The sequence below is a fragment of the Triticum urartu genome, chromosome 7 (assembly GCF_003073215.2).
Source record: "Triticum urartu cultivar G1812 chromosome 7, Tu2.1, whole genome shotgun sequence".
In the NCBI taxonomy this organism is placed as follows: Eukaryota; Viridiplantae; Streptophyta; class Magnoliopsida; order Poales; family Poaceae; genus Triticum; species Triticum urartu.
In genome coordinates this window covers 600,043,771-600,054,714 of record NC_053028.1, presented here as the reverse complement: position 1 = coordinate 600,054,714, position 10,944 = coordinate 600,043,771, and positions in this window count along the sequence as shown.

The following is a 10,944-nucleotide window of genomic DNA, read 5'->3' as shown; positions in this document are numbered from 1 at the left end:
TAGATCAACTCTATGCTCTACTCGAGTGGGTCCAAGCGCCAACTCATCCCAAATGCACCCCCTTCATGACCAATTCAAGACAAGACATGCTTCCGGTAGTCCGAGACTTTCGATGTCTTTCCAGAAGAACTGCCAGGTGTTCCACCTGACAGGGATGTCGAGTTTGTGATAGACCTTGTTCCAGGAACCGTTCCAATTTCTAGAAGACCCTACAAGATGGCACCCTTAGAACTAGCCGAGCTTAAGAACCAACTCGATGAGTCCTTGAAAAAGGGTTTCATCCGTCCTAGTTCCTCTCCTTGGGCTTGCCCCGTCCTCTTCGTCAAGAAGAAGGATGGAACGGATCGAATGGTTGTGGACTACCGCCCTGTCAACCTGGTCACCATCAAGAACAAATACCCGCTTCCTAGGATTAACGATCTGTATGATCAGCTCGCTGGATTCTCAGTCTTTTTCAAGATGGATTTGAGGTTGGGCTACCATCAAATCAAAATCATAAACGGGGACATTCCCAAAACGGCCTTTGTTACTCGTTATGGCCAATACGAGTACACCGTCATGTCCTTCGGTTTAACCAATGCCCCAGCTACATTCTCTCGGTTAATGAACTCGGTTTTCATGGAGTACTTGGATAAATTCGCCGTGGTATACCTCGATGACATACTCATCTACTCCAGGAATGAAGAGGAACATGCCGAACATCTAAGGCTGGTATTGATGAAACTTCGAGAGCATCGCCTTTATGCCAAATTCTCCAAGTGTGAATTTTGGTTGCCAGAAGTGACCTATCTAGGCCATGTAATCTCTGGTAAGGGTATTGCTGTCAATCCCGAGCGAGTTCAAGCCGTCCTTGATTGGACTCCACCTGAGACGGTCAAGCAAGTTCGGAGCTTCCTTGGCTTAGCGAGCTATTGCCGCCGCTTCGTCGAGAATTTCTCCAAGGTTGCTAAACCTCTAACTGAACTCCTCAAGAAAGATAAAAAGTTCGAGTGGACTCCACAGTGCGAGTTCAGCTTTCAGGAACTGAAAAGACGCCTGACATCTGCTCCCGTACTGGTACCACCAGATTTCTCCAAGGACTTTATTATCTATTGTGACGCCTCGCGACAAGGACTAGGTTGCATACTCATGCAGGATCGTCAGTAATTGCCTATGCTTCACGGCGAATTACACCCACATGAGGAAAATTATCCCACACATGATCTAGCTTGCAGCTGTAGTCCATGCACTTAAACCTGGCGACATTACCTCCTCGGTAATCGTTGCGAGATCTTCACCGATCACCAAAGTTTGAAATATATCTTCACCCAACCAGACTTGAATCTCAGGCAAAGACATTGGGTAAGTTGATCTCGGATTACGACTTAGGAATAACTTACACCCCGGGCAAAGCCAATGTCATGGCTGATGCACTAAGCCGTAAATCCTATTGTAACAACCTGATGTTACAACAGAGTCAACCACCTCTCCATGAGGAATTCTGTAAGCTTAACCTTCACATTGTTCCTCGAGGATTCCTATCCACCCTGTGGCGAAACCTACCCTTATGGATCAATCTAACTGCCCAGCGGTATGATAAGGGCATATCCCGGATTAAGGAAAACATCGCTAGCGGAGTTGCTAAATGTTTCTCCATGGATGAGCGAGGTGCTGTCTTCTTCGAGAACCGTTTGGTGGTTCCCAAGAAACAACATCTGCGCCAGTTGATCCTTAAGGAAGCTCATGAATCCCCTCTCACCATTCATCCCTGGTAGTACTAAAATGTATCAAGACCTACGCCAGAGGTTTTGGTGGACTAGGATGAAGAGAGAATTCGCTCAATACATTGCTAATTGCGACGTTTGTCGTCGTGTTAAAGCAGAGCATCACAGGCCTGCTGGACTCCTTCAACCTTTGGCATATTCCGAATGGAAATGGGATAAAATCAGTATGGATTTCATCACTGGGTTTCCCAGGACCAAGAGAGGGAATAATGCATCTTTGTCGTGATCGACCGTCTTTCCAAAGTAGCCCACTTTCTACCTGTTCGTGAGAGTATCACCGCTAGCCAGCTAGCCGATTTATACATCTCCCGAATAGTGTCTCTTCATGGTGTTCCATTGGAAATTAACTCAGACGTGGGAGTCTCTTCACCTCTCGATTTTGGGAAAGTTTCCAAAATGCTATGGGAACTCGTCTCTCTTTTAGTACTGCCTTCCATCCTCAATCAAGTCAAGTAGAGCGAGTCCAATCAAATTCTGGAAGATATGCTCCGAGCTTCTGTCATCTCGTTCGGAATGAGTTGGGAGAAATGCCTTCCATTCACGGAGTTTGCTTATAACAATAGTTATCAAGCCAGCTTGGGCAAGGCTCCTTTCGAAGTTCTCTATGGACGAAAATGTCGAACGCCTCTTAACTGGTCAGAAACCGGGGAAAGACAACTCTTTGGCCCGGATATGATTCAGGAAGCAGAAGAGCAGGTTCACGTTATTCGTGAGAAATTGAAAACAGCCCAATCTCGTCAAAAGAGTCAATATGATCGTAAACATAAGCCTATGACTTATGAAGTCGACGAGAAGGCTTACCTTCGGGTTACTCCGTTAAAGGGAACCCATCGTTTCGGTATCAAAGGCAAATTGGCTCCTCGTTACATTGGACCCTTTCGCATTCTTGCCAAACGAGGAGAAGTTGCCTACCAATTGGAACTACCTCCGCATCTTTCCAGAGTTCACGATGTCTTCCACGTTTCACAACTCAGGCGTTGCTTCGCGGATCCTATCCGTGGAGTGGACCACGAAACGCTTGATCTACAAGATAACCTCTCCTATCGGGAATATCCCGTTCGTATCCTTGATCAGGCCGAGCGTACCACTCGACGTCAGAATATCAAGTTTCTCAAGGTTCAATGGTCACACCATTCCGAGAAAGAAGCCACTTGGGAAAGGGAGGATCGTCTTCGACTTGAGTACCCCACCTTCTTCCCGGAGGATCCTAAATCTCGGGACGAGATTCTTTTGAGTGGGGGTGAGTTGTCACACCCTAGCTAGTTCAAGCATTAGAGTGTGCATCATGTTTAAATTTCTCTTAAATTTGAAATGGGGAAAGCAGAAACCCCCAACCCCCCTGGAAACAACTAGGGTTTACTAAAATTATTTTCAATGAACCTGAAATGCCCTTCTAAAAAGTTCACCCTCCTTGTCTTGGGTTAAAACCTCTGGCAAAATTGGTGCACAATTTTCTAGGTCAACAGAAGGTCATTGAATTAAATCATAAGTATTTGAATTTGGGCATTTAAATGCTATAAAATAATTTAAATGCTCAAATAATCCTGGAAATAAATGTTTGCTGTTGGAAATAATCTAAACAGAGCCCACAATTATTTTCAGGATTTTTGGAAACGTTTTAGTATTTTATTTAAAGCCCAACAGTTGCAGTTAATTAGAAAAACAGAAACAAATAAAGAGAGAGAGAGAGAGAGAGGGAAGCCCACCCGGGCCTTACCTGTGCTGGCCCAGCCACCTGGCTCGGCCCAGCCTACTGGCTCTGCCAGTCGTCGTCCTCCTCGCGCCAGAAGGACGCGGAGCGCGTGGCCGGCGCCCGCGGCCACACGCCGGCCACCTCCTGCTTCCGCCGACGCCTGGAGACGCCTAGGGGTGCCACGCGACCCCCACGTCCCCCTCTCATCCTCGCTCACTCTCCCCTCGTCTCCCTCACCCTCTCCCGCACCATGGCCGACGAGCTTGTCGCCGTCTCACCGCCGTAGTCGCGCTCTCCGTCACCCCCTCGCCTCTCTGACCTGTCCAGAAGCTCCGCCGCGACGCCCTCGCCCTCCCCACCGAGCCACGCATCGCCGGAGGCCCTGCATCGCCGCCATCGGATCGTCTTCAACCTCGGTACCCGCCGGACGCCGTTCATCGATTCGCCTCGCTCCGGTCGCCCCCGAGCCCACTGAGCTGCTCATCGACCTCCCTGTGAGCTCCGCCGCTTTCCCCTCTCTTTCCCACGCGTTTGCACCCTCTAGGCCATAGTTCCACCATGGCCGAAGCTCTCTCCGCTCGAGCTCGTCGCCGCGTCGCTCCGGCGACCATTTGGTCCTCCCGTGCTATGCAACGTGCTTGCCGCATCGCGTAGTGCCTCGCTAGCGCTTCAGTTTCCGTGTTTGCACGCCGCAGCCCACTCCCCGCACATGGCCGAACTCCGGCCGCCGCCTTGGAGCTCGCCGTCGTCGTCTCCGGCCACCGTAGGCCCGGCCTCCACCACCACTAGATGCGCGACTGCAAGAGCTCTCCAACGAGCCCAAGAACGGCCTCGCCCGTGCCCTGTGGGCGTTTTCCGAGCTGCGCCACCGTCTCGGGCCTCGCCGCGTCGAGTCGCCGGAGTTTGACCCAGTTTGACTCCTGGGTGGGCCCAGGTAGACCCCCCTGAGTCTATGACAGGTGGGGCCGGTCTGCTAACTAATTTAGGATTAGTTTTAATTAATTTTAATTAAATCAGTCACTGACATGTGGGCCCAGGCCCCACTGACAGCTAATTAGTGTTAATCTAATCCTGTTAATTAGCTGAGAGGCTGACAGAAGGGGCCCACCAGTCAGGTTTGACCTGGGCTGGCCTTTGACTGCTGAGGTCAGCATGATGCAATGCTGACGCAGTAATGCATTTTCTGGATTTATTTTATTCAGGAATTTCCAGAAAATAGTTAAACTTCTAAAAATCATAGAAAATCAACCATAGCTCCAAATGCAAAGATTTATATATGAAAAATGATCAGAAAAATTCAATCTATCCATCTGTAATGGTTTCATGCATGACAAAACAAGTTTACCTTGCTGTTTAAGAAGAATAAGGAAATGCACTATTAAGGCCATGTTTAATGAGCTAATATTTGAATCTTTGATTCAAATGAGTTCATTCCTTTCTGTTATAGCTTGCATTAGGCCAAGACACATTCATATTGCCATGTCATAGCATGCATCATATTGTTGCATATCGTCATGTGTTGATTGTGTTCCGATGTGTTCTTCTGTGGTAGGTTCTGCCTCCGAGGATATTCACGAGTATCCAACTGAAGGGCAGCACACTCCATCAGGCAAGCAACATTGTTGCCGATACAACCCATGTTCTCGTATGCTCTTCCAGAGGATAATTCCAGGGATAAAAGACTATGAGCCCTTGAAGGCAGTTATCCCACCTACCAACTCCCATCAGGCCAAGCAACCTAGTGAGTATATTCGTGACATATTCCTGATCGAGCAAGGCAGACCATCGCTCCTACTTCTAGCATCCTGGGCATCATTGTCCTATTAGAGCTAGAAGCCATTACGATGGATGGCAACGCAATTCAATAATGGCATGCTATGACATGCAATATGTGTGTGGCCTAATGCAAGCTATAACAGAAAGGAATGAACTCATTTGAATCAAAGATTCAAATATTAGCTCATTAAACATGGCCTTAATAGTGCATTTCCTTATTCTGCTTAAACAGCAAGGTAAACTTGTTTTGTCATGCATGAAACCATTACAGATGGATAGATTGAATTTTTCTGATCATTTTTCATATATAAATCTTTGCATTTGGAGCTATGGTTGATTTTCTATGATTTTTAGAAGTTTTAACTATTTTCTGGAATTTCCTGAATAAAAATAAATCCAGAAAATGCATTACTGCGTCAGCATTGCATCATGCTGACCTCAGCAGGTCAAAGGCGCCAGCCCAGGTCAAACCTGACTGGTGGGCCCCTTCTGAGTCATCAGCCTATCTCTAGCTAATTAACAGATTAGATTAACACTAATTAGTCTGTCAGTGGGGCGGGCCCACATGTCAGTGACTGATTATAATTAAAATTAGATTAAAACTAATTGCTCTGATTAGTTGTCTTAGTCGAGAGCCGCGCCGCCCCACCTCATGATAGTCTCAGGAGATCGAGGGTTCTGATCTCACGATTTGCAGCCCACAGGAGTCACTACTGGGGTCACAAACTCAGCCGGCGACTCGACGCGAGGCGAGGCCGAGACGGTCGGAAGCTCCTAGGTGAACACACACTCCCCCAAGGGTACTGCGAGAGGCCGTCTGAGGGCGCTCGTTGTAAACGAACTCCTTACAGTCGCCGGCATCTAGTTACTACTAGTGTGTCGCAGGGGAGCCTTGGCTACGGATATGCCTAGTGATGTACCGATCAGGACGCGAGTCTTGACAAAGAGCCGGGGCTTCGAGTAGTTAGGTGGCCCATGTGACGGGGCACGGTGGCCTGGTGCGTGCAAGACATCGGAAAGACATCGAAGCAACTAGCGAGGCAAGCTACGCGATGCGGACCCCATAGAGGGTGGGGCAGAGCCTACGATGTGAGGCGGAGCGCAATATCAGGAAGTCGCCGGAAGCAGACGCCGCCCCGCGAGTGGACTCCAGAGGGAGACGTAAATTCGGCCATGGCCGGAACTATGGCCTAGAGGTGGCAACACGGCAGTCGCCGACCAAGAAGAGGGCGAACCGAGGCTGTTGGGTGGTGCCAGCTCATCCGAGGAAGGATCCCTGCTGATTACACACGACTCAGTGGGCTCGGGGGCGAACCGGAGGCGACCCGCGCCATAATCGTAATGGAGACCATCACGGCGGTCCCCGGACCGCCGCCCGGCTACCGAGGACCTGAGGAAGTTAAGTGACAGAACGTAATCCGCATGGCGGAACCAAGATCGCTGAGAACGCTCTCGGCGTAATGGGGTGCAATCGGTGGGTCCCGTGAGGGGCGCAGGAGCAACCCGCGCCGGCGCGCTGGGAGTCTTTGCGCGACCTCTGAGAAGGTTTGCAGCGAAGGAGTAGAGATTGGTAAGTAGGGCTGACCGAAGCCGGGCGGTGACCAGTGGAAACTGTCGGGCGCGAGCGGTATAGAACCAACGGACCAGGGACCCAGCCGCGACGGCTGCAGGTGGACGCGTGGGGGTGTACATGAACGTAAGCACCCCAATGGGCTGTCCGGATCGGCGATAGCAGCAGGTGGCCCGAAGTCGTGGCGGGCGCCGGGCTAAACAGGATACTTGGTTGCCGTGCATATCACCGGGCTTCTGGTCGCGAGAGGACCACTGAGTGGCAGCGCAGTAGGACCCAGAGGGCGGTTTGGACTGTGCCTAGCAACTAGGTCATGCCTGGTGAAGACTTTACCAACTAGCTTTCCACAGAATCAAGCTTGCTTACAGTTTATTTGCTCTTATGTTTTCTAATTAACTGCAAGTTGGGCTTTAGTAAAATATAAACGTTCAAACATCCTAAAATAATGGGCTCTGTTAGAATTATTCCAACAGCTACATTATTCCAAGTATATTGAGCATTTAAATTATTTAAAGCATTTATATGCAAAAGCAAATCGATGAATTCATGACCTTCTGTGCAGTGAGACGGCAAACACAACCCAGACTATGAAAATCATGGCAACAGATTTGCGAGAGTTTAACAAGCCACAAGAGAAGGAAAACCTTCTTACAAAGGCCAATTTACGGATCATTAAGTTAATATTTTATGGTAGCATGTTTTAGCCTAGGGGAGCTCTGAGTGTCGGCGATTACACCATTTATCCAATATAAGAGAATTTTATAAACATGATTCCAGCTGTAAATGCGTTGAATCACCGTATAGAGTAAGCAATTAGCTCCCCAAGACTCAAAAAGGATTCTCGAATCCCGAAGCAGGATCTCGTGGAAGGAACTCAAGTATCCCACACTATCATCGAGAATCGCAGGTTAGAGGCTCTCTCGATGTACCGACTGAACTGAGTACGTTGACTATATTTCTAATACCTCGTTACGCATAAAGACACAGAGATGGAGCAATGGTAAGACGGACCTCCAAGTGTTCTATCCATAGACTTGACGTCGATTCGAGGATCTAGACCACGACCGAGGTGGATGATTCCTGCGCAAATAGGAAGGGAACTAGTGGTAAGCATATGTAGATCAACAGACTGCCGAGAAGGGCCATCTCCCTCTGTGATTAAGAGAGATCGTATCTCCGCTGAGCAACAGCACTTGCGATTCCGAAAAGTGCTTGAAGTAAGTCATGTAGTGAATACCGTAGTTGCGAGATGGCTCATGTGAGACGTACTCTATCACTATGTAGAAGAATTTATCGTATGCGATGCGCGGTACGCCCTTGTAAATAACAGAATAACCTAAAGTGGCGAGAGGAACTTAGGGTACAAGTTGACGTTTGTTTGTCTTGATGACACCACTCGATTGGTAGTACTACCTTTAGAGCAATACGCGAAGGTCAAATTTCATTTGTGTGTCCATGGATTAACATTGCAATTAGGTTCTATAGATGGGCGTATCCGACTTATTCCGACTTGCATAATAACTCTGCATCGATTCATCTATTGACTGTGGAATATGTCCTATAAATTCTCAGCGTGTTACCTTAAGAGGTGCAAATACGTTAGTTTCCCCCTCGCACTCAGGAACCATATCCCGGGCAAAGATCTCCGCGCTATCACGCGATCTCGACAGCTAAGTCTCGACTTTTGTCCATGAGAGACACTCCGGTTCAGCGACTTGCCTGCCTAGCGCGGTACTACAGTTCAGCGACAGCTGATACTAGGTGAACCTCTGCAATGGTTGTTAAATCTCATTTTCGCCTAATCCTCATGTCTCGTCCCGTCGAGAAGATGGCAGACCGAGAGCGGAAATATGTCCCAGGAAACATGTTGACGATTTGACTCGCTCTCACCGGCATTGACAATCTGCATGAAGTCGGAGCTAGCCTGCTACAGCCCGAGGCAATAGATCCCAACGATTGTCTCGTTTCCCCAAGAGTCCTGTTAGCCTCAGTGCTACAGCCCGGAGATCACATCGCTCGATGACCGACATGCTCGATGTGATTCATGTATGCCTGTCTCCATAGGTCTGTGCCGCTTTGGGTTCTGACTAGCCATGTCGGCCCGGGTTCTCTGTCATATGGATGCTAGCGACACTATCATATACGTGAGCCAAAAGGCGCAAACGGTCCCGGGCCATGGTAAGGCGACACCCGGGGATACCGTGCGTGAGGCCGCAAAGTGATATGAGGTGTTACCGGCTAGATCGATGTGACTTGGAATCGGGGTCCTGACAGAAGTTGCATGGCAATATACTCGGAATGGCTATGGAAATGCCATAATAGGTAGGTATGGTGGCTGTTTCGAGGAAGATATAAGGAGGTTTATGCATGATAGAGCGTATCGTATCACAGGGTTTGGATGCACTGGCGAATTTTGCACCAACTCTCGAGGTGAGAAAGGGCAATGCACGTACCGAAGAGGCTAGCAATGATGGAAGGGTGAGAGTGCGTATAATCCATGGACTCACATTAGTCATAAAGAACTCATATACTTATTGCAAAAGTTTATTAGCCCTCGAAGCAAAGTACTACTACGCATGCCCCTAGGGGGATAGATTGGTAGGAAAAGACCATCGCTCGTCCCCGAACGCCACTCAGAAGGAAAGCAATCAAAGAACACCCCATGCTTCAAATTTGTCACACAACGTTTACCATACGTTCATGCTACGGGACTTCCAAACCTCAACACAAGTATTTCTCAATTTCACAATTATTCGACTAGCACGACTCTAATATCACCACCTTTATATCGCAAAATGATACGTCTCCAACATATCTATAATTTTTGATTGCTCCATGCTATATTATCTACTGTTTTGGAACATTATTGGGCTTTATTATCCACTTTTATATTATTTTTGGGACTAACCTATTAATCGGAGGCCCAGCCCAGAATTGCTGTTTTTTGCCTGTTTTAGGGTTTCGAAGAAAAGGAATATCAAACGGAGTCCAAACGGAATGAAACCTTTGGGAATGTGATTTTCTCATCGAATACAACTCAAGAGACTTGGACCCTACGTCAAGGCTCGTAACAGGAGGCCACAAGGTAGGGGGCGCGCCCTACCCTACCAGACGCGCCCCCACCCTCGTGGGCTCCCTGTTGCTCCACCGACGTACTTCTTCCTCCTATATATACCCACTTACCCCCAAACGATCAGAAACAGAGCCAAAAACCTAATTCCACCGCCGCAACTTTCTGTATCCACGAGATCCCATCTTGGGGCCTATTGCGGAGCTCTGCCGGAGGGGGCATTGATCACGAAGGGCTTCTACATCAACACCATAGCCTCTCCGATGAAGTGTGAGTAGTTACCAGACCTACGGGTCCATAGTTAGTAGCTAGATGGCTTCTCTCTCTTGGATCTCAATACAATTCTCCCCCTCTCTTGTGGATCTATTCGATGTAATCTTATTTTTGCGGTGTGTTTGTTGAGACCAATGAATTGTGGGTTTATGATCAAGTCTATCTATGAATAATATTTGAATCTTCTCTGAATTTGTTATGTATGATTGGTTATCTTTGCAAGTCTCTTCGAATTATCAGTTTGGTTTGGCCTACTAGATTGATCTTTCTTGCAATGGGAGAAGTGCTTAGCTTTGGGTTCAATCTTGCGGTGTCCTTTCCCGGTGATAGTAAGGGCAGCAAGGCACGTATTGTATTGTTGCCATCGAGGATAACAAGATTGGGGTTTTCTTCATATTGCATGAGTCTATCCCTCTACATCATGTCATCTTGCTTAAGGCGTTACTCTGTTTTTAACTTAATACTCTAGATGCATGCTGGATAGCGGTCGATGAGTGGAGTAATAGTAGTAGATGCAGGCAGGAGTCGGTCTACTTGTCTCGGACGTGATGCCTATATACATGATCATACCTAGATATTCTCATAACTATGCTCAATTCTGTCAATTGCTCAACAGTAATTTGTTCACCCACCGTAGAATACTTATGCTCTCGAGAGAAGCCACTAGTGAAACCTATGGCCCCCGGGTCTATCTTTATCATATCAATCTCCTACTACTTAGTTATTTACTTGCCTTTATTTTACTTTGCATCTTTATCATAAAAATACCAAAAATATTATCTTATCATATCTATCAGAT